The sequence below is a fragment of the Osmerus eperlanus genome, chromosome 7, assembly GCF_963692335.1.
Source record: "Osmerus eperlanus chromosome 7, fOsmEpe2.1, whole genome shotgun sequence".
In the NCBI taxonomy this organism is placed as follows: Eukaryota; Metazoa; Chordata; class Actinopteri; order Osmeriformes; family Osmeridae; genus Osmerus; species Osmerus eperlanus.
Window position 1 is genome coordinate 7288219 of NC_085024.1, and position 26028 is coordinate 7314246.

Sequence of the window (26028 nt, forward strand, 5' to 3'; positions counted from 1 at the left end):
GTTATTTCTGTAACACAGAAATGCTATTCTAAGTCCCTGTGCTTGAGCTTTTTTTCCCAAAAATATGTTGGATGTTCCAACACTTACAGACCCATATTATACTGTATATATTCATGAAAACAGTGACCCAAGACTCTGGACTCTGGACCCCCTGAAGTAGCCTTGGCCACCCCTTGGCCACCCCATGTATAAAACTCTAGTTCCGCCACTGCCGATATCAAATCTCATCACCAGCTGACACTTGGAGACGTTTTATGTTTTACCGAAACTGATCTATCATGATCTTTTGTTGCTGAAAGTCTACACAGCTGGAGGGCTACAACATGTTCAAACGCAACAGACGCCTCTCTTACACCAACCATCCTCACATTGCAAGTAAAAGCGGAGGTGGTGTCGCTATGTATGTCCGAAACCATTATCTGCCTGTCAAAAGCAGTACCTTCAAAATGTTACTGACTTGGAGTTTTTGGTCGTCAAACTGGAGTCCCCTGTCAAAGCTTTGATTGCTGTTGTGTACAGACCACCGGATTACAATATTGGCCACTTCCTTTCAAACCTGCAAAGCCTCTTGGAATCTTTAGACGTTATGGATTGCCAGCCTATCGTACTTTGTGGAGATTTCAACGAAGATTTACTGTCCAGTGGAAAAAAGCCAATATCCAACCTTCTTCAGTCAAGAGGATATACACAACTGGTCAGAGAAGCCACCACTGAGAACAACACACTGTTGGATCATGTTTACATCTCCAGAGCACAAGACTGTCTCCAATCAGGATTATTACAAACTTACTACAGCTATCATAATCCTGTATATTGTATTCTAATTTATAACATCTAGGGCAAATAAAAAACATGACTGTCCAAACACAATCAGCGGCTCCGAAGTCTTCCAACACAGGATCTCATCAACACGACGTCACGCCACAACAGCCGACCAGCAACTCAACTCTGGTGTATTTTCTAATGACATCTTGGTGATATGAGACAGGGGGCCTATTACAGGGTGACTCCTTGTTAAGCCAAGATGTCACACCACAAAACCCACCAGCATCTCCAGCCTTTCAAATCAACGCAGGATCCCATCAACACAACAAGAAGACCAACAAGAAGACATCACGCCACAGAAACCGACCAGCCACTCATCAGCCTTCCTTCCAAAGCAGGATCACAGCACAGCAGCAATTTGTCACGCCATGACAAAGGACCAACAAAACAACTCACCACCAAATGACAACCAACCAGCACTTGTCATCTATATGGATAGTACGCCTCCAACCCTCCATTTCACGTTGTCTGATAAAGTGGGCCTGTGCAGCACTGACAGACCTAACTCTGGTGTATTTTCTAATGACACCTTGGTGATATGAGACAGGGGGCACTAATAGAGTGTGACTCATTGTTAAGCCAAGGTGTCATGCCACAAAACCCACCAGCCCACTCAACAGCCTTTCAAACCAACACAGTCTCATGGGCACAGCAGCAATATGTCACGCCATGGCAACTCACCACCAAACGACAACCAACCAGCACTTGTCATCTATATGGATAGTACGCCTCCAACCCTCCATTTCACGTTGTCTGATCAAGTGGGCCTGTGCGGCACTGACAGACCTAACTCTGGTGTATTTTCTAATGATATCTTGGTGATATGAGACAGAGGGCCCTGATAGAGGGTGACTCCTTGTTAAGCCAAGATGTCACGCCACAAAAACCCACCATTATCTCCAGCCTTCCAAACCAACACAGGATCCCATCAACACAACAAGAAGAAGTCACGCCACAGAAACCGACCAGCCACTCAACAGCCTTCCAAATCAACGCAGGATCCCATCAACACAACAAGAAGACATCACGCCACAGCAACCGACCAGCCACTCAACTCTGGTGTATTTTCTTATGACATCTTGGTGATATGAGACAGGGGGCCATAATATAGGGTGACTCCTTGTTAAGCCAAGATGTCACGTCACAAAAACCCACCAGCATCTCCAGCCTTCCAAACCAACACAGGATCCCATCAACACAACAAGAAGTCATGCCACAGAAACCGACCAGCCACTCAACACCCTTCCTTCCAACGCAGGATCCCATCAACACAACAAGAAGACCAACAAGAAGACATCACGCCACAACAACCGACCAACCACTCAACTCTGGTGTATTTTCTAATGACACCTTGGTGATATGAGACAGGGGGCCCTAATAGAGGGTGACTCCTTGTTAAGCCAAGGTGCCACGCCACAAAACCCACCAGCCACTCAACAGCCTTTCAAACCAACACAGTCTCATGGGCACAGCAGCAATATGTCACGCCATGGCAACTCACCACCAAACGACGACCAACCAGCACTTGTCATCATATGGATAGTACGCCTCCAACCCTCCATTTCACGTTGTCTGATCAAGTGAGCCTGTGCGGCACTGACAGACCAACCAGCACTTGTCATCATATGGATAGTACGCCTCCAACCCTCAACGTTGTCTGATCAAGTGGGCCTGTGCGGCACTGACAGACCTAACTCTGGTGTATTTTCTAATGACATCTTGGTGATATGAGACAGGGGGCCCTAATACAGGGTGACTCCTTGTTAAGCCAAGATGTCACGCTATAACCACAAACCAGCAAGTCCACACAGCCATGACAAAGGACCAACCAAAGAACGGACCAGCAAAAGCCAACAAACCAACATGTAATATTATCGAGTTAGTCATTTATAGTCATGGCCTATAAATATGTCTAGTTTTGCATGTACAGCACTTTGGTCAACATAAGTTGTTTTTAATGTGCTTTATGAATAAACTTGACCTCTCTATGTTGGTAGTGTTGCGTGTACCTTTTTACAATCTCACTTTGTTATAGTTCCTGTTCCCCCCCCCCCCAAAAAAAACAAACAATGTTTACAATCTGTTGATGTTCACTTTCTTACAGTTCATGTTTGTCTATCCCCCCTTCCCCCCCTCAAAAAACAAATAAACAAAAAAAAAACATTTTTCCAATCTGTTGATGTTCACTTTGTTATAGTTCATGATTTCTACCCCCCCCCCTCCTTTTTTTTTTTTTTTTTACAATATGTTGATGTTGAGGAAAGTCTCTGGGCCTCCCTGCTTAGGTTGCTGCCCCCGCGACCCGACCCCCGGACAAGCGGAAGATGATGGATGGATATGTTGATGTTCACTTTGTTACCTTTAGCTATGCATTGATGTTTATTGTGTTACGTTTCATGTTTTAACGTCTGTTGTTTTGTCACCCGTTCTATTTAGTATGTGCTAGTGATCAGGCACCACCTCCAGATTTATAGCTTATGTTCATTTAGTTACAGTTTGTGTAAATGTTATAAATGTGTACATATTTTGTATCCATCTTGTACACTAGGAGCAGTGAGCAGCTGCAGAGCATTGACCGGTGACCAACTCCAGATCCATTTCTAATTTTCACCACTGGTCAGTCTGTAAAAGTGTGTACAAGTCTCAATTATCCAGATAAATTAAAGTGCACCAGTTCTCAATGTTCTTGTGATTCCATTCACATTGAATATGAGATACAGGTGCTACAAAGGCATCAATAATAACCATTTAGGACATTATTTATAATAAAATCATTTAAATGTACCTGTCGTTGTTAAAAAATAAACCTGAACTTGTCCAGGATTTCAAGTGTGCTTTTTAAAATACTTGATATTTGTTTGTGTAAATCTGATACCTTTTGCGGGAGACACTTAACCCCAAATCTATATGATGCTTAGAATAAGCACACCCTCACATTTCCAGAGAAATTGTATGCTCTCTAGTTGTTGTATGTATTGTATGCATTGCTCGAGTTTAACTGGTGCTTAAGGGGTTAATGTAGAACTTGTTTTTTATATGCAAAAACACTGTTAATATGAATTCAGTTAATGTTCTTCTGGGCAGCAAGTTCTTTTGAATGCAGAATTCTGAATCAGCAATAAACAAGAAATTAGTCATTCAACTGTCTTTAGTTGTTTTTCTTTAAAATATTGTATAACAATACTACAATAACACATACATATTGTATGTACAAAATATAAATGTAGAAACTATATACAACATGTTGTACAGAGTATGTGCATATAACAATTTGTGGTTCAGTGTTGTATTGAATGTAATAATAATATAATAATAGTTGTAGTAATAATGTTAAATGATTATATATATTTGGTTGTATTTACAAGATACAACAGCTAACAACTACTGAATGCAACTCAGCCATTACGCACGACTGAGGTGTGATTGACTGCGTGTCTACAGATTGAGTCCACGGCACACACGGTCATACTGCCATGGTACCTCGCCAGCAGGTGAGACTAAATATTTTCTGAATGTGTCTCTCATGTGGAGAGCCTTTTCAGATGCGCAGTTGCCCCTTGGCCTCTGAAACTCCTGTAGACACGCGTTGCCAGCATCGTCAAAATCAAAGTTGTCACCCTGGCTGGCTTGTCCCACTTCATGGCGCAGGTAGTTGCACAAGATGCAGGTTGCCTTGATGATGCTGTCTGCCAGGTCAGGGTTCACCTCCATTGGCCTTTTGTAAACCCTGAATCTCTGGGTCAAAATATGGAGTTAGATTAGTTTCATAATTCACAAACGTAACACGATTCACAAATTTATTTCATGATTCACAAATAAATGTAAGGCGATTCACAAATGTATTTCGTGATTCACAAATGTAACGCGATTCACAAATGCATTTTTTTCTAAAAGATATTCTCTGCAGTCTATCAGATTTATCTTCCAATTTTAGCCAATCACAGCTAGCTTGCTAAAAGTTAGCCTAGGAAACACTTAAAATTACTAAACATGGATCCTGCCATTCTCAAGAATATTCAATCACGTATGATAATAGATTTAATAAGATTAACAAGCAATATTTCACCTACATGCTACCAGACGACATTGCTTGTGATCTGAAGGAGACATTTTGTCCGTTATTATGGCAGGTTGTTGAAGTCCACATAGACACGTTAATGTGATTGGCTAAAATTTGAAGAGACGATCTGATAGGCTGCAGAGAATATATTTTTGAAAAAAATGCATTTGTGAATCTAAGCGCATCAGGAAAGTAAGTAAGTAAGTAAGACTTTATTTATATAGCACATTCCATACAAGAATTGCAGCTCAAGGTGCTTTACATAAAATCAATAAAAACAATAATACAAGTGATAAACAATTCAAACAAAAATAAAAATCCCAATAAGATCTCTGTTCAAGAGAGAAACCAACTTTAAACATGCATCTTAAAAGTAACAATAATATAATTAATAAAAGTAGGAAAACCCTTTTGAGATAAAATTACTTAAATGCTTCGGTAAAAAGGTAGGTTTTAAGCTGTCTTTTAAAAATGTCTAGAGTGTTTGCTTCCCTAATATTTATGGGTAATTTGTTCCATAGTTTTGGGGCGTAATTGACAAAGGCCGAATCACCAATCTTCTTATGACTGCTTCTGGTCACATACAAGTCACATACAAATGCAGGGATTTGTAACTCGTGTTCTCCGATTTGTAACTTGTGTTCTCCGATTTGTAACTCGTGTTCGTCAGGTTGCAAACAAATGTAATGGGGTCATTTATTTGTGAATCGCGTTACATTTGTGAATCACGAAATACATTTGTAAATCACGTTACATTTATTTGTGAATCATGAAATACATTTGTGAATCGTGTTATGTTTGTTTGTTTGAATTATGAAACTAATCTAACTCCATATCAAAATGCCGAACGCATTTTCAGAGATGCGACGGGCTCTTGACAGGCGGAGGTTGAAGATGCGCTTGTCTTCTTCAAGTTGCTTTCCACCGTAGGGTCGGAGCAAAACGGCTTCATGGGAAAGGCCTCGTCTGCCACGATAACATGGTTGACCTTCCCCAATTCAGGCGCAGATGGGAGCTCCAATGGGGGTGGAACATTCAGGGTCCCACACTGGAGGGGCCGTCCCAGTGCAGAATCTGCGAAAATGCCTCTGTCGCTGTTCCCACCATAGCTCCCCACATCGATGGCCAGGAAACGGTAATCAGCATCTACTAATGCGAGGAGGACGATGGAAAAGGTGCCTTTATAATACAAAAAAGGGAACCTGTATTTGCAAGGGCCTCGATCTTGACGTGCTTCCCATCGAGAGCGCCGTTACAAGTAGGAAAGTTCCACCTCTCATTGAACCTCCTCGCTGTGTGCTTCCAGATATCCTCTGTTGGAGTTGGCATGTATGTATCCTTAAGCTGCAGCCAGATTTGGTCACAGGTCTCCCTCACAATTTTCCCTACAGTGCTGATGCCCAACCAAAAACTGCTGGCGATGGTGGTGAATGAGTCCCCAGTGCTCAGATACCTATTATTATAGTGCACAAAATAATTGTGTTGTATTGAATGTTTGTTTCAATAGTGTGTGTGTGTGTGTGTGTCCATACGTTAGACATACTGCCAGTCTCTGTTCAGGATCGATTGGTTGACGGAAATTTGTGGTCTTTTTTTTGTTGCTCCAGTATTGCTAGGAAAGCATCAAACTGATCCACTGACATTCTGAGGTAAATTTTAAATTTCTCCGGAAAGTTTCTGAGCTCCTTGATAAGGAGATGAAACTCTCCTTCCTCTCTGCGTAACCTCAGGATTGGATGTACCCAATATTTCCTATTTCTCCTAATTTTTCTCTTTTTAATAAGAGAGAGGGCAACAAAACCATCCTCACTGCTTGATGAATCCATTTAGTATTTTTTCCGTTTTTTTCCGCAAACGTTTAATAAATACGCATCGGACTCAGTGTGCAAGGTGTCTGTGCGTGACGAATTTTAGGCTGACCAATACGAAAAAAACGCATACGAAAATTTCGGACTCAGTGTGCAAGGGCCTTTACAGTCTAGTAGTCTCAATCGTAGTCTGACCAGTCTTATAGTCTAAAGCAGGGGTCACTAATTGGCGGACCGCAGTCCGGACCCAGGCGGTTCCCTATCCGGACCCGGACCTATAACCGATATATTATTATGGAATTCATTCATTTTGATGGAACGTTTCCATTTTAATCGGCACATCTTTTTGTTCCTACTAGATTTGTGGTTTCTATCTTCCGTGTCCAGTCCAAAGGTCCAATCAGGAGCTGTAATACTGTCATCACCATGACAACTCACTCACTCAACGTTGGCCACAACCTGTGGGTCACGCAGGTTGTGTGTGTCATTCGCAACAACGCAGGCTAATCGATTTGCTAACAGTACCAGTTTCTTCCTTAGCGAAAGACATGGCGTGTTTTTAACCTGACAAAAAGTGAAAAGTTGATAAAAAAAGCTAATTTCAGACAAGTATGCATTTGTGCTGCCGGTGGGGAGCACAAAACCGATGTGTTTAATCTGCAATGAGACGGTTGCCCGCCTCGTCAATAGTGTTAATGTGAAACGTCACAAAGCATGGACACAACAAAATTACCCCCAGAAGTCTGAGGTATGGGCCAGAAAACTAAACCATCACTGTTCCGGACCCTGGACTGAATGGAAATTTGGTGAGTGGACCTTTTGGGTTTCCAATTGAGCACCCCTGGTCTAAAGTCTTGTTGAGTTGTTCTGACAGTTCATACTTTGTTGAATTGTGGCACTAGGCCCGCGTTTTATTATTTTTTCAAGTCGCCTCTGCAGAGGAGGATTTAGAAGATTCAGCTGTTCAGGCTCACTCTCTCTCATAGGTGCGGTGTTGTGTCCTAAAATAACGGGGAGGGGGAATAAGGGCGAGCAAGCTATTGATCGTGGTTATTTATAAGGAACTACTAATATTCGACCGAGTGGGAAAACAAAGGAATAAGGGATCGATAAATTATAATGTTGTCATACATTTTGTTATGCTGCTATAAAAGGTCCCTTGATGTTAGATTAAAAGCCCAGTGACGTTGCGACACCGTGGTTGGTTGGGTGTAGTTGGATTCTCGAAAGGGAGTCTCTAGCCAACCCAGAACTAAAGGTGTGATCTCCGCGCACACATCCTATGGAAACCGTGAGACCCCGAGCGTGACTTGAGTCATAGGCGAGACAGTTGAGGGGCTGGCCCGAAAGCCGGCCAGCGGCGCACACACATACTCGTTGTGAGCCCACACGATCGTTTGACAGTTTGTTGTTTTGATAGAATTTAACAGTGACATTGTCAATGCAGGTCTTGATGTAGTGCAGAACAGTGCAAGTGTAGCCCCCAAGACTCTGCTGTGAAAAAAGTGCCCAGTCAGTGCGCTCAAAACAGTCTTGCAGTTGTGAAATCGCAGTAGCAGGCCACAGTTTTATTAGTTTCACTGTGTGCACAGATCTCTTAAACACGGGTCTTTACGCTGGTGCAAGAACGAGGGTCAGATGGTCAGACTTCCCTAAATGGGGGTGAGCGGAGACGTTGTATGCTCCCTTGACGTTACTGTAAACATGGTCCAGAGTTTTATTACCTCTGGTTGGACATGTTACATGCTGGTAAAATTTGGGAAGGACAATACGCAGGTTAGCATGATTAAAGTCCCCTGCCGCAATAAAGATCCCATCCGGGTGGGTGGACTGGAGTTTACTCACACTAGTTTGCAAGATGTCCACAGCGACTGGACCACTAGCGTTAGCGCTGGGTGGGATGTAAATGGCTGTAATAAAAACAACCGTGAACTCACGTGGCAAGTAGAAGGGTCGATATCTCAGTGTGACAAACTCCAAGTCTGGTGAGCAGTGTCTTTAAATCACTGTGGCATCGGTGCTCCAGCTGTTGTTAGAGTACATGCAGAGCCCCCCTCCTTTGCTCTTTTTGGAGTTGCCGGTTCTGTCGGACCGATGTACTGTACGGCCAGCTAGCATGACAGCTTCGTCCGGAATCCCAGAGTGCAGCCATGTCTCTGTGATCACTACCAGCGAACAGTCTTTAGCATATCTGTTTGCCTCGATGATCATCGCCAGCTCATCCATCTTGTTGCATAGCGATCTGGCGTTCGACACCAGAAGGCTAGGTAACGCAGGCCTGTGTGGTGCCCTCCTTAGCCGGACCCTAATCCCTGCTCTGAAACCCCGCTTCTGTCGTCGGTCTCTGCAACGCCTCCTTGCGTCTACCTCCCGGAGTGATGATCCACTGTCTCCCCGCTGGTCGTGTGATCCCTGGTGGTAAATGCTCGAAATTGTGAGTCTTGGTCAGAGCCGATTCACCATACAGTGTTCCAGTCTTTAAAAGTTCCTGTCGATTGTATGTCCGCGTAGACACGGGATTAAACAAAACAAACACAACCACGAGAAGAGCAAAGCCTGCGCCGCCATGGCAAAGGTGGAGGAATGTTAGTTTGTTGTTTAATCTGCCCTACTCATTTAATGAAATGTATATCAGTTCGTGGTTTGTTTATGTATGAAAGCAAAAGTGTCAGTGTTTCATTGAGACTGAGATTAAATAAACTGCTTAAGTATTGTAGATCTTGTAGTATTAATTTTCACATGCAGTTACACATTGTCGGTTAAAAACAAGAAAGTGGCTGGTATATTTTGAAATCCACCAGCCACAGTGGCCGGTGGACAAACAATTTAATTTCCATCCCTGGTGTTGCCTTTTCAACGTGAGATATACCAGGTGTGGCATGAGAGCGTGTGAAATGGTTGCAATGCGTGAGAGTTGTCAGCCATGCGTTTGTCAAAAGTTTGCAGCATATTTGTAAATGCTGGTTTTTCGACCGTGTTTAATGGCTGCATCTCTTTGGCTATATAGCGAGTTACGCTATCCGTGAGTGTGCGCCATTTCAAGCTGTCATGTTTATATTTGCACTGTCGGGGAAAAGGCATCTGTAACAGATAACTGTATGGAAGACCCCTTTCCAGCTCTAGCTGCAGTTGTTGTCACAGGTTGAACAACTGGGTGGGATAGTTATAATTTAGGTGAGATGTTAGGTTAGTTGCCTCTTTTCGTTTCCACTGTTTTCAAACAAAGTCGACATACCGGCTCGTTCACGTAAATTGGCTCTCATCTCATTCGGCTTAAAGACAAAATGTTCCCACACCGGAGCTGAAGATTGCGGCTTTGTTCTTCCAAACTAGCTGTAGATGTCACCAAACAGAACACTTTATAACACAGTGGATTCACACCTTCTCTTCACCTATCGGTGTCCGCTCTGTGTGTGTGTGGAGATGCTAGTCCCGCCTACGCTTTCGACACAGAAAGCAGACAAGATGACAGAGGCAGCGGGATCGACTAAAATGTTGGTGACAATCATTTTTATGTAAAAATAATAATAATTTTTTATTATAAAAATGATCAGTTGCAATATATCGCGGAACCAAAAATAATTGTGCTCATTTCCATATATCGTGCAATAAGTCAATATGTTGACTATTGCGACAGGCCTAGATTTAATGCAGATGGCTGCATTATACAACATACTCTAATCCACCATATATAAATACTAGTGGTGGGCATAGATTCATTTTTTTAATCTAGATTAATCTCACTGTAATCTTGGCGTTAATCTAGATTAAAATGGCTCATTTGAATTCCGCCGAAGGCATTCAGAATATGTGTGCTACCCAAATAATGACTAAAAGTAAGTCTTTGAGAACGGGTATCTCAAGCCAGGTGGCGCATTAGACCAGGAGCTCATCTCATGTTTCCAATATGCATCACAAACTGCTTGAGAAAGCTGTTCTACTATGATAATTGGTGATGAAAATAAATTATGTTCATTAAGATGTACTTGTGTTTATTAAATGTTTATTAGATTAGTTAGCTTGGCTGATATAGCTCTGCTGATGGGCTTGCCTCGGTTGCACTCAAACATCGTAGTTTGACGACGACTCTTCCCCAGCGCTACATCAGTGCTTGGCCCGGCATCTTCCGCATTAGCTAAGGGATGCTTTGCGTTTAGGTGGTATTTGAGACTGGAAGAACTCCTACAGAAAAACAAATTCCGCATAGCACAAGGTGCAAACAACCTTAGTCTTGTCGAGGTTTCCATTGGGAAGCTTCTTAAAAATACATTTTCCCTGAAGCAAACCAGGCGTACAGTGTTCATTTTAGGACATCCTCAAATCTCAGACTCAAGTGTCAGACTCAAACGAAAAGGCGTCAAGTCTCAGACCAAAAGTCATCAGACTCAGGCGAAACGGCTTCAGTCTCAGAAAAACCTCTGTCATTCTCAGACAAAACGCTCTCAAACCAAACGCCATCATTCTCAGACAAAACGCTCTCAAACTAAACAGCGTCATTCTCAGACAAAACGCTCTCAAACCAAACGGCGTCATTCTCAGACAAAACGCTCTCAAACCAAACAACATCATTCTCAGACAAAACGCCCTCAAACTAAACTTTGTCAGAATTTCTTTTGTCAAAGCTAGCTAGGTGAGGGAGCTGTTGACTAGCTTTCTGAATTAGCTAAAGTAGCAGCTTTTAAAGTGAATGGTGTTGTTTCTGTTAACTGGTATAGCAAGAAAACTTACTTTTGATATAATACGAAATAGCAAGCTAGTTCACTCGTGTAAAGTAAACCCATGTGTAGTCCTCTGGTTGCCATGGATACTACAAACAAACTTTGCTAAAGAATCATAAACGTCATCAACACGCGGCGCGACGATCTGAACAACTGTTCCGCCAGTACCTCTGGTTGCCATGTAGTATCCATGGCAACCAGAGGACTACACATGGGTTTACTTTACACGAGTGAACTAGCTTGCAGAAAAAAACTATTTCGTATTATATCAAAAGTAAGTTTTCTTGCTGTACCAGTTAACAGAAACAACTCCATGGTATTCACTTTAAAAGCTGCTACTTTAGCTAATTCAGAAAGCTAGTCAACAGCTCCCTCATCTAGCTAGCTTTGACCAAAAAAATTCGGACAAAGTTTAGTTTGAGGGCGTTTTGTCTGAGAATGACGCCGTTTGGTTTGAGAGCGTTTTGTCTGAGAATGACGCAGTTTAGTTTGAGAGCGTTTTGTCTGAGAATGACGCCGTTTATTTTGAGAGCGTTTTGTCTGAGAATGATGTTGATATGCGTTGCTCTCCGTTTCTTTGCCAACGGGAGTTTCCTATACAACATTGGCGATGCAGAACATCTCGGAAAAGCAACAGTCTGCCGAGCCATAAGAAAAGTGGCCCTGGCACTGAAAGGCCTACTGCAGACCTACGTAGTCTTTCCTGGGCACAAACCTCTAAGGACCATCAAAGAGGAATTTCACATGATTTCAGGTGACTGATGTAGCACACATTCAGTTTAAGTCAATGAAGAAATTTGAAATCATGTGAATGACAATGTTGCAATCTCAGACTGGGATGAGTAAATCCTTTCCATTTTGCAGGATTTCCCAATGTGATTGGCTGCATTGATGGCACCCACATCCCCATCCTAGCTCCATCCATTAATGAAGGAGACTATGTGAATAGGAAGTCATTCCACAGCATTAATGTGCAGGTAGATTTACTGTCTTACAATAATAAAGACTACAGCACAACTTTAAAATATTGCAGCTAATATCTCTTCTCTGCACTGGCAAGATTATATGTGATGCAGCACATTTGATCTCAAATGTGGAGGCCAAATGGCCTGGCTCGGTACATGACTCAAGGATATATCGCGAGTCTACCCTGAGCAACAGAGTTGCAAATGGTAAGTTAAGCTTTGAACAAATAACCTTCCCTTGTCTGCCTCTTCTACCACACTCACAATGTACCCACTATATACTTACAGGAGAGTTTCATGGCCACCTGCTTGGTGACAGAGGGTACCCATGCCAGCCCACTCTGATGACCCCTTACCATGACCCTGAGCCGGGCCCTCAGCAGTGGGACAATGTGGCCCACTGCAGGACTAGAGCCCGGGTGGAGATGACCATAGGCATTCTCAAAGCCCGGTTCCAGTGCCTACGTAGACTGAGGGTAAAACCAGAGAGGGCATGTGATATTATTGTGGCATGTGTTGTACTTCATAATATTGCCACTATTAGAGGAGAGCAACACCCTGCCACTTCCACCAACCCTGACACTGAAATAAACACAAATCATTACCATTTCATTTTGTCTTCTTTATTGCCTACAAATAGAAATGCAACAATTAATATTAATATATTGTTCTGACAATTAACACTCACTTACCTGTGACCATGCACCCACCTGCAGCTGGTGTTCTAGCAATTCAATTTCTAGATCCGTCTTCTTTATCATCCGCCCCAAATACACCATCTCTTGGTCAGTTTTCTCCATTTGTTTTAACAAATGGAGTTTGTACAAGTCCTTAACTGGTAACTGGGAATACATTAGGATGACATTAAATCCCAGTTCTACACTGCAAAAAATGCCCCTCTAGAAATAAGCCTAATATTCCCAAATCTAGTCAAATTATCTTGTATTGAGCAAAAAAATCTGCCAATGGGGTAAGAAAAATTTACTAGGTTAGAAATCTTAAAACTAGCAAAAAAGTCTAGCCACTGAAAAATCAGAATGTGCCTTAAAACAAGACAAAAATGCTAGAATTCAAGCAAACTGATCTTAATTACAAGCAATGAAATCATATTTATTTGAGACAGAGTAACTTAAAATAAGCATTTTATTCTCTTAATTGAGCTGACAATTAGAATTTATATCTTGAAATAAGATTAATAAGTAGCGTAAATAATCTTAAAATAAGCATTTTATTCTCTTAATTGAGCTGACAATTAGAATTTATATCTTGAAATAAGATTAATAACTAGCATAAATAATCTTAAAATAAGCATTTTATACTCTTAATTGAGCTGACAATTAGAATTTATATCTTGAAATAAGATTAATAACTAGCATAAATAATCTTCAAATAAGCATTTTATTCTCTTAATTGAGCTGACTAAGAATTAATACCTTGAATTAAGGTTAAAAACTTGCCAAAAAAGTTTAAAACATGACACAATATCTTAAAACAGCACAATAAAAACAAGTTAATCATCTCAAATTAAGGCACCAGAAGCATCTTGTCTTTAGCATTTCTTTCTTTATTAAGAGATGTTTTAGTCAACGCTTCAACGCAATTTGAAAGGTTTTTCTTTTTTAACATGCACTGCATCCATTAATCCACTCCCTGAGTCAATGAGTACAGGACCAAGACTTTCATAGTCACATAGACCAAATAAATGAAAAATATGCAGGTATTCAAGCAGCAGAAAACAGTTAAAATAATTTTTTCTTAAAACAAAAAAACACTTTCATTCCAGCTGCTAGTTAGAATATTTGAAATGACAGCATTAACACGTATCTTTCTCAACAAAAAAAAAATTCTCAGTGAAGCACTTACCCAATGACATCAACAAACACGTGGCTAACATGGGTCTGACTCTCAAACTGAATTGTTTGTTCTTAGAGACTCTAAGAACTGAGTCAGTCAATTACTCAAGGAAGGACCTCCACTCGGCAATGGTTTTTTAGTAGGAAGCAGCAGGAGTCCTGGAGAACCTCAGTTTGCAATACTGAGAGCATGGTGGAAATGAACTTTGGATAAGTGAGGTGCAGGCAATAGTAATATCCCAAGAGGTAGAGCAGGCCTTCATCAAACTTCTTTCTGTCAAAGGTGGTCACTGGTGTGTTTCCAATGGCGATCATGCAGTTCTCCTCACAGACGAGTATAACTGGACAAGACAGGGGTCGTTTGCTCAAGTATGCATCAGGGTCTTCTGAAGCCTAGATGACAAGAGTGGAAGTTTAGGAAATCACAAGTAACACAAACTTAGTGCTGGACCGGGATACTTCCCAAAAAATGCATACCACTCAAAACCAACATGAAAACAAAGTTAGGTTCCCTCAGGTTTCCTCCCTTGTTTTGTTGTTAAACTGTATGTAAAATGAGCAGGGACGTTAAAGGAGAATTCCGGTCGATTTCAACACGTCTCTGTTGTTTGTAAATAAACACCGGAACTAAACAGAGCTGAATTAGCAAAACCTTTATGCATTTCTTTTACATCTACTACAGTCAGATTCACTGTGTTCACTCAGAAGGAATCACCTACATTTACATTTAGTCATTCAGCAGACGCTTTTATCCAGAGCGACTTACAGTAAGTACAGGGACATTCCCCCCCCCAGAGCCAAGTAGGGTGAAGTGCCTTGCCCAAGGACACAACGTCATTTTGCACGTGCGGGAATCGAACCAGCAACCTTCTGATTAATAGCCCGATTCCCTAATCGCTCAGCCATCTGACTCCCACTTCACATGGGTAGGCACTTGTAATGACATTTTGTAGATGTTAAGAGGCTATAAGCACGTTTAAAACTTGCCCTGTTTCAGCGTCTTGGGTGCAAACTTTAGCAGGAGGATAACACGGTGTAGGCAACAGCGATTATTTTATTTTTTTCCCTACTAACAACACTCCAAATTTACAAACAACAGAGCTACGTGTTGAAATCAACAGGAATTCTCCTTTAAATCACCTACTTCACGTAACGTTATTCTAAGGTACCTTCTATGTGCAGTATAGGTTGGATTAGGTTAGCTAGCAAATAAATCCACTGACGGCGACATTATTGTTCATATTTTGGCACAATGTTGAAAGGTGAGTTTAGTTCCAAAGACTCTTTCTGTGAGATAAAGGACACATTATACCCTGGACACTATCCATTATATCCAAGGGTTAATGAGTAATCGTGTTGAATAATCGTGATTTCAATATTGACCAAAATAATCATGACACATTTTTTCCATAATCGAGCAGCCCTAACCTGGTGTGCATGAGTAACTGAAACAACTGAAAAATTAAATAATTTGTCTCACCGTAAGGACATGGAAAACAGCCTTGCTGCTTGCACCTAGCTTCTCAGGTGGCAAAGTGCTGGATGGAAAGAGCAGTGGCAGGACTCTGAACACAGCAGTGGCATGTTCCACTATTTTGACAGAAAGCACAACACAAAGCAGTATGAGTAACCACTCATCAGGAGATCACAACAGAACTGACGACACCTTAAATATGGACTTACTATTGTTACACTGACTTGTCAAATTTTTATTTATTTATTTTTAACCAAAGAATTAGCTAAAATAAATACATTTTAAAATGAAACGATTTGTAAATTGATGGTATCACATAGGCCTATGGATGCACTTCACTACATCTTAACTTAATGTGCATAACTTTCAACTGACCGTTTCATCTTTATTTACAACAAGCCATATAGCCCGCCGCCTGTGAAAGTTTTCAGGACCAGGAAACAGATCCTTGATTTCATCCCGAGAAAGGGAAGGCAGTAAGTCTTCTCCAATCTTGGCAGCTATTGAAAAAAATACAAGTTAGTGCCAAGACACTGAGCCAATCAAATATAGACAAGTGAGTTTTGTGAGTTTGAGACAGAGAACGTTAGAGAAAGTTATATATATATAGGGTTAACCATATATATATATGTAACAACTTTACACTGAGTTTATCGTCTCAAACAGTTCGAAAATCATACTTTTGCTTATTGGGTGTGCTCAAGCCTTCGGCGAGAGCACAACCTTTGTTCTCTCACATTTATATTTATTATTATTTATTGTTTATTTTCGCCCCCCTAAAACTCAGTCAATATTTGGCCTACATAGACAACGTAGGTGTCAAAAGTTTCGTCTTGGTAGCGATTGAGTTGCTTGTATTGGAATTTACGTTCCGTTGCATGGTTTAGGCTGAAGTTAAGTTTTTGTGGCGAAAAGTGAAGCTAACGGTGGCTAATTTGCTAGCCACAGTCACTGACGTTACTAACGTCACTACGTCACTAACGTCACGAAAACACGCGTGACTACCTTTGGCAGAACATTCGTTTCGCATCTGTTAACTTGGGGGATAGCTAGGCTAACTATAGCTTTACTGCAAGGCAGCTGCAGAAACGCCACAAGCAAAGAGGCCAGGGTGATAACTATTTACTCATTTTACTTTGTGATATGACACACAATTGTGATGTGTAATGTACAGTATAAGCTGATATTATTAAGGAAGTACATCTACTTTCGGAAACAGTAGTCTACTATTTCACTGAAGTATTAGCATCATGACATTAGCCTGTGTTGCCCGGGCAACACATACTACAGTGGTCTATGATGTAGCGTTATCTGCTTCTCCACACAGGGCTATATCGCATTTTGCGTTGTTACTGACAATGATCGCTACCAGTGAGCTTTTTATGAATGAGCGATTTTCCACTAAATAAATGTCAAGCTTATTTACGTTTTTGGGGGCATATTTTCAGTTAGCAGATGGTACTGTTTGAATCGCGATTCCATCTTCTACTGCCGGTAACGTCGTAGAATCATCTTCAAAGGGGGTTCTTTATTCATGAATGAATGCAATATGAGTAGGCTAAATGCCTGAAAATATCACGAGAAGGGAAAACTTAAAAGGACGTTTAAGTCTTAGAGATTAGGTCAATTTGTACACCGGTCTGCCAAATTTATTCGTTTTGATTCAACGATGAGGCTGCCTCTTGCAGGGGAAATGAGAAGACATCTATTTCATTCTACACTTCACTCGTATTTTCAGTTGTAAATGAGCAGCAAAAAAAAATGCTTTTAAATCTATGTAATCTTTATAAATAATAAGTATGCATTTTTATATAAAATACAGAAATATCAGTTGTAAAAATGTCATTAAAAAACGGACCCCTGTCCAACCGACGCAAGCAAGCACACCCTACAATTTCCCCAGAAATTGTACCCTCTCTAGTTTGTATTGTTACACGAAAGCCATCGCACCCGTGTTCGATCCCACGCTACCTGCCTTGCAGGACGGCAATAATTCCGTTCAACTACAAGGATCCTTAACCCTTTCACACGTAGGTTCTAAATTCCTTGACTGGTCCCCCAGAGTGAGTTTTTTATGCGCTTGAGTTTGGATCAATCTCAACGTTCCAGAAATTGATTATGACGCATTAAAATCGAATTGCTATACAATTTAAGTATTTCTCGGTTCGCATTTTCCATTGACCTAGTTTGCACCCCGTATTAGTGACGAATACTCCATTCATTGGTTGTTTTGTTTATCCACCTTCTCGTTACGTATTTCTTCCGCTTCAGGGGACTGGCGGAAACCTTCAAAGTAGATATTTTGGCTATTATTCTGGTGACTGAAGTATTTGTATAACTCAAATTATACCACCCATATAGTTTGCACGATACTGAGATGAAAGCATGAACTGTTGTATTTCACGAGGTGATGTTTTTGCCAAACTAGCTAGCTCGTAGTGTAGTAAAGAGTCAATCAACAAGTTAGCTGTTGCTAATTTACTAGGCTATGTTACGTTGTTTGTGTGGTCGGATTATAACGAATACAAAATAATTTGGATACATCCAGTCAGTCTAATTTGATTTATATTCATCGTTTTGTTTTCTCTAGCTGGCTTCCATCTCGTAAACCTTCTGAGTTGGCAACGCAGCCAGTGTTCACAAAATAAGTTACTGGATGGAAGCCAGCTAAACGAAAACAAAACGATACATTACAATCCTAGTAATACGCTAGACTGACTAGATGCACTTGCATTACTTTGTTATAATCCTACTACACAAACTACGTAACATAGCCAAGTAAATTAGCAGCAACTGTTGATCGTCAACCAAATTGAGCTATAGGCGAGACTGGAACATGACTCCCACACACCTCGGCGAAAGGCGATCAAGCAAGCTCATGCTGCTTGGATACCTTCAAACCTTTTTGGTTGGCATCTTTATCTGGGAAACTTTTCTGGTGAGTAGATTATTTATACCCACAAAATATACACATACCTGTGGCATGATATTGAGACGAAAGCATGACCTGTGGTTGTTTTCCACTATCTGATGTTTTTACTAGCTAGCTCGTAGTAAAGGGTATTATTCAGGTAACTAGCGATTACTAACTTGCCATGTTTAGTCAAATTAAAGCAAACACAATAATTCAGACATCCATTCTATATTGATGGCTATGTTTTGTGATCTCTTGCTACCATCTACTGTCATTAATTTCCGTGTTGATAGAAAATGTATTCCTCATTTATTGTCAGGCCACAGTTCAAGCAAAAATGAGAGGCAAGTGTAATTTGTTTGGAAAATCTGGGCTAGGGCTAGTTGATGGACGACATGTAGAATAAACCAGACTTTATGCTTATTCAATCTAACAACCTATTGAAATGACAAGACGGCAATGTATGACTGTAATGTTTCATAGGGTAATGAAACGCACCACTTGTCATACCACTTGATTGCCTGCTGTTGACCGTTTTCTATATCTTGAACATCTCCCTATAATTTTACAGGTGAATGTTGGCCTGCACAGGCCCCGTTCCAAGAAACAGAACATGACAGCACTGCTGTACAAATTGTCCATGTATAGTACATGGCCTTCTCTCAGGTGTCGAGCAAGTACGGTCAGCACAAAGTGACCATTCCTTGCTGAACATCAACGAGACCGTCAAACACCTAATTCCTTGATGTACCAGCAGCATGTTTATTTTTTTGCAAAGGCTGAAAGCCCATCTCCCATCCCACACCATCACCACATTGCATAGAGGGACTGTAGAGAGCATCCCAAGGAGCTGCATCACGGCCTGCAGAGGACAGTGAGGACAGCTGAGAAGATAGTCAGGATCTCTCTGCCCTCCCTCACAAACATCTATACCAAATGCTGCATCCCCAAACCCACACGCATTGTGGACAAACCCATGCACCCCACACGCTCCTGTACATCATCAAACTCAATATTTTTGCATATTGCTGCTACCTCAATAACTGATGTCCATGTATTATGGTATTAGTATGTTATGTTTACATTCAGTTTCCCTTGCACTAGCTTACTTGTTTACATTCACAGTATCCCCACTTCTTGGTGTTTTGAGGCATTTGTCACAAATTTCATCTTGTCTTATTGGACCAATTTTATTGACCTAATTCCACACAGTTGTTGTAGTTGTCTAGGTTATGTCTAGGTCCTGGAAGAACGTTGTTTTGTTTCATTGTGTACTGTAAGTATATGATGACAATAAATACCAGTTGACTTGTCATGACAACAGATCCAGAAATCCCAAGCCCTTCATGATCCTGGATGTCCATAGTGGATCCTGTGTAAAGGATCATGTCCTAAACATAGCCAGTACATCACACAACTCAAACATGCTGTACCTTTTTGCCGATATGTTGACGGAAGCTTTGCCTACCCCTACACAGTAAGGTTTTAAATAATTTTGATGTGATATTTTTTATAGCTGTGTGCTAATGATATTCATTGATATGTAACGTGACAATGACGAGATTGTACCCTTTCCTGGACATGTAATTAGCTACCTGAAATGAGTAAAAGGATACGTGTTAAAAATTAAGAAACGTGTTGGTGTGGGCTTTTTAACTTATTAAAATATTTATTAAAATAACTTAGTACTGTCATTACTGTTCCGATTTTTAAATATTCACACAGGTGAATCCACAGTGAATTGATATGATATATTATCGTAGTGTAGCTTTCGAGAAGCTAACTTGGCTAATGACGATAATGTAGGCTGCCATGTTTTTTGTTTTGATCAGTACTCTGCATTGTGGGTGTCAAATGGTCAACGAGATGACCTAATCTTCTCACGAGAAAATACTGAGGTGTACGGGGTCAAGGGGTACATCATCAAGGGTCATATTTGTTGCCGGAAGACAAAAAAATCAAAGATGGCCTCTAGTAGCTCAAAACGAGACGAAAGACAGACGAATGTCAGATGTTTTAGATGCATATTTGTGAACGTATATCTATTATTTCGATCTCTGGTTGGTTGTACAATAGTAAAATCTGTTGAAAGCGATAGCCAAGTCAAGGAAAACGGATAATATTATGGTTTACTAGGTGGCGTGAGTAAAGCGTGAGTTATTTTTGGTTAGCTGTTAGCTAACATTAGCTAAACTAAATTGTTTGAACGTTTTCTTATGGATAATAAAGGTAAACTTTCTCAAAATATACAGTAAATTGAGATTCATGTTTATAACATACGCGTAGGCTAATGCTGAAGAGTTTATTGTTACGTAATAAGCCAAACTGGACATTCTAAAGGACGCGTTCCAACACACCGGTGTGTTGGTACGCTCCAGGGACCAGCCAGGACTCAACACACCGGTGTGTTCGTACGCGTCAAAGGGTTAAGATCACAATGTGGAATTAGCTGTAAGACTGTTAGTTATGACATACTCGTAACTGCCAGTGGATGTCGCTGTTGAGTAAAGGTTTCGAGCGTTTCAAAGGCCCCGACTCCAATGTTTCAATTGTCTCGGTGTTTCGAAAAGCCTCGATTTGCCCATCACTAGTTAACAGTTAGAATTTGGTTAATTTTCTTAAACGTAATGCACTAAAATGGCATCAAAATAATGTTTAATGATAAAATGCACAATATTAACTGTAACGCTAGATAGTACATACTGATATCTTGAGCCATGCTAGCTAGCTAGCGTTAGCTAACTTCATGGGTTTTTAGCACACAAGCCAACCTAGCAAGGCAGGTTAGACAAATCAAATATAAACAAGTTTATGTTAATGGTAACAGATAACTTAACAATATATCGTACCTCTTAGTGTAGCAATTGCAACTTCGTCCAGTTGATCCATTAGCTCAGCAGGCTACCGCGATTCCAAAAACTCTCTCTTTGCATCAGAAATGTAGCTGCATTTGAAATCCAGCAAACTGCCGTTTAACGCTGCGCGCCCAGTTCTCCACAGAATGCCGCCGAAACCTTTGGAATGTACCATTTCCAGTGTGCGGGGTGCAGCCGGTCGAAATAGCTTAGGTTTGCCGCGATTGTTTTTAAAATAAAAATGAATTTACTTTACATAATTTCACTCAAATATAATAAATATTAAGCCCGTGTATGAAATAATTAATTAATGACTGGTTGCTGCTCTTATGAGACACAGATTTATGGTCACTTCCCCTTGATGAGCTCATGTAATAAACCAAACAGGTCGCCCCAATGAAACGCTACGCTTTGGCTTTACTTATAACAGTGATTGGGAAGTGGGAACAGAATTCTTTATATCTGCTTTAACAAGCCTGTGTGAATGTACATTTTAGGACATGCAATTGTATTTTGATGAGGATTACTTTGAAGAAAGAACAATAGAGAGACATATGCAACAGTGTAGTGATATTGAGAGGGCCAATACTGAGTATCTTAGAAACAGTTTAAAAACTACATTTGAGATAAACAGAAGGAGTAAACTGGTTGAATTCCCGGCTTTTAACTTGATCCAACAAACACCCCAAGACATCATGGACGTAATACTGGAAGGCATTGCCCCATTAGAAATAAAGTGTGTGATGAAACACTAAGATATGGCATCTGGAGACAAAACACATGCATGTCATCACAGGACATGTAAGTTATTCAAACGCGATTATCAACCGTGTTATTTTAGTGTTGGTTAAGAGTGGGCTAGCGAGGTGTAGCTAAAGCATTCCCTAAGCAGATAGGAAAGAATGGTAGAATATTAAATATGTGCATACTATTAAGATATTGACCAACCTAAGGAAGGTCATTTCCCTTTCATTTTTTCTCTCTCAGATATTCTCTTATCTACATACTGTACTAAGTACAGGTAGGTTTATAACTAGTTGTACATGTCATGTGAGACATCAGCTTCGTTAGCTAGCTTACTACACAATTTGAATAACGTTAGCGACTAGCTAACGTTCGTTTAACAACGTTATAGCTCACCATAAACAACTCAGCTTGTGTAAACATGTTCCTGTTAAAAAAATAATTAGCTAAAAAGGGCAAATGTAGCTAGTGCCAATTTATCAGATACAAAGGTTTTTATTTTATTTTTTTAACTTTTAACTAGCCAAATGCTTGTTTTACTTAAGATTCTGCCATTTTTGATTGATGCAGTTAAAGGTAATGAGTACCACACACTCATTCTTGAGCTGATAGAGATTGTTCAAATTTTGTTTGCTCCTGTTATTGGTCTACAGACTATCAACAAATTGAAATCACTTATTGAACAGCATCTAAAACATATGAAGAACCTTTTCCCAGATAACAACATCACTCCAAAGCAACATTATTTGATTCATGTGCCATCTCAGATTAAGCTACTGGGACCAATGGTTTGTCATATGTGCATGAGATTTGAATCAAAGCATTGCTTTTTCAAACAGTGGGCTTCAAAACTAAACTTTGAAAATGTTTGCAAATCCTTAATAAGTCATAATCAAATGTATGAATGTTGTCAGAATGTAGTTCTGTAGTTCTGAACACCCCATTTTGTCAAATGATTGTACATTAGGACCGATATCAGAAATAAGAAACATGTCATACTTAAAAGAAAAAATGAGAGCCTTCCTTGGAAATGATGAGGTTAACCATGCTGTGTCTGTAAAATGGATTAATCTAAATGGCAACAAATATATACGGGAAAAGTCATTGTTAGTGAGTGATGTTAATTCTGATCTGCCAGAATTTGGACTTTTAAGAAATATCTTTGTGATTAATTCATCATTGTATTGTTTTGGGTTCATGCCGTACAGCACCATTTGTTATGATAGAGATTATATGGCATATCAAATAGAGATCCCAAACTTGGCACAAGCAACTGAACTGGTATCTGTCGATAACCTTGTAGATTTCACTCCGTATTACAGCTTTACTCACAAGGATATGGTCTATGTCCCAATGAAATACTACCTCGGGGATGTGATTGGGCTAAACAAAGCCTCATCTGATGTGTTGTAAAAGGCACGCTGTTATTCTGTTATTACAACAGCTGTGGCTCATAAGATATACATGTACATGGAAATTTGGCAAAAAGTTATAGAAATGTTATGGAAAGTTTTGAAATGGATTTGGTAAGAAGGTGGTGGGCAACACAAAACTGTTTAATACCTTTTTCCCAATCAGTCAACGGTTATGCTAAACTGTATTTTCATGTTTGTCATGTAAATGAAATAAATTGCTGTCATTTCCTAAGATTCTTAAATTGAGAAGTTGTGCAAGTGGTCTCAATCTTAAAATAAGGAAGATAATCTTTTTCCTTTGCTGGGATAATTAAACAAATATGTCCACACCTTGTTACTAGTTAAATCGAGCTTGATATTAGTTGGTAAATCTTATTAAGAAAAAGTTAGATATATTTTCTCAAAATAAGACTATTTTTCTTATGTGAAATATGCTTGGCAAGATTTATCTTCTTTTTAGTCTAGAAATAAGACAAACTTTCTAGAAATAAGGATTTTTTTACTTTCTTAAAAATCTGTTTTTGCAGTGTACACACAGAATTCACCTGCCATTTACTGAACATCTCACTGTCTGTAGCTGTGCTTTGGAGGTTGATGGACCCCTCTCCTGGCAAGGCTCATCCATGCTCTGTTCAACAGGATCAGACTGTGCATTTAGTTTTTACATTCATTACTCTCATCACTTCAGTGTACATTTTAAACTGACAATTACACCCAAGACTGTAAATAAAGTACATGGAGAGAGAACTATCATATGTAGCTACCATATATGTAGGCCTCTCTGCAACCCCGTCTGTGGCAGCAGTCAATGTGTCCTCATCCTCCTCCTCCTCATCATCATCATCATCCTGTGATGAAAGGTATTGTTTCAGGATAGTCACCACTACTATGCATAATGGACTATTGAGTGGCCTACCTACAAGTGGTACCGTTGTGCAAAGGCTTGCAGGAGGCTCAACCACTCGGATTACACCATCAGTGACTAGAAGTGGGAGTGGAATATGAAAACACATTCACACACATACTCGCACATACTTACATCTTATGTAGGCACTTGTGTCCTGTGGGGTGATTGGCTCTGATGAGCTTCCTCCAGGGATGCCTTCAGCCACTGGACGGCCAATGTTGTGGCTCAGAGCCAGCTCTTCTGCAGAGGTCAGAGGTGCTGGTGGTGGCCCTCCACCCGTTTTGCGTGCCTCTGCCTTCTTTCTATTTGCTGAATTGAACTCAGTGTTAATTTAAGCAAGATATCAGGCGACAGGACATTGTGTGTTTCCGCCACTACAGGATAAAATAGGCAATGAGGATATTCACTTTGTATGTCAAATATGATACCAAAGTGATGGAAGCTACAATCATGAACCTATAGGCCAAAAGGCTAAATATGCCTTACCTGTTTGTTTTTATATTTCATTTTCAGTTGTTGCCAAGTGCGCTTCACGCCTGTGGGATTGCGCCTATATGAACATTGTATTTGATTAAATTACAATTCCAACACTTTTTCACCTGTAATATTAACGGACATTAAATGTTCGATTTATGGACTAAATTCAAACTTACGCATTGACTCGATCAGCAATTCTTTCCCACGACAATTGTCTGTCCTTCGCAGCTATAGCCGTATTACTTTTTTCCCAAAATATGTGCTCGGACTCGCCATACGCACGGATTAAAATTTCCAATTCCATTGCGGTGAAATAGGAAGCCCTTTTTTTGTCGCCTTTTTCCATGGTGAATCCTAGTATCGGAGCTCCATAGATGTTGGCTTTTAGTAGAACTCGTGCACGCGCTAAACTCAGAGTTGACATACTCTGAGTCGAATTAACTCATTCATATCAGGTGTTCTGGAACCGAATTTTCGGAGTTTCCCATGTTAGAGTAACTCAACTCTGAGTTCAGGGTTAATCTCAGAGTTTGTTAAACCCGCTACCTGGAATACCCCCCAGGTCCAGCAAATCATTCCTAAGTACCGTTGTTCTCCCGGAACAAGTGCGTCTTTAGCCTTTTCTTGAAGGTGGAGAGACAGTCAGTGTCTCTGATGGAGGTGGGGAGGTGATTCCACCATTGGGGGGCCAGACAGAATAAAAACTTGGGAGCCGACGCTCTTGAGCAGTGGGACCACCAGACGGTTGTCAGAAGAAGACCGTAGGTGGCGGGTGGGGGTGTAAGGCTGGAGGAGAGACTTGATGTTGTCGGGTGCAGTCCCGTTCACCGCTTGGAAGGTCAGTACCAGGGTCTTGAATCTGATTCGGACTGTGATGGGAAGCCAGTGGAGGAAGATTGTTTGATTGTTTTGTTCCATTTGAGTTGCTAACTAGCGATTGATAGCCTACTCGCATCACACCAGCAAGTAACACTCCGTGAAACGTGAGACTGGTTTTGCCACAACTGTTGTTC

The 26028-nt window shown here is 40.6% G+C and overlaps 1 long non-coding RNA gene across 1 annotated transcript; it reads left to right on the forward strand.

The window, feature by feature from the left end:
- Window positions 1-11970: 11970 nt before the first annotated feature.
- On the forward strand, window positions 11971-12749 carry LOC134024009 (uncharacterized). The gene is made up of 3 exons (XR_009930829.1): window positions 11971-12388; window positions 12472-12583; window positions 12665-12749. It is a non-coding gene; the product is annotated as an uncharacterized LOC134024009 (long non-coding RNA).
- The last annotated feature ends 13279 nt before the right edge of the window (window positions 12750-26028 follow it).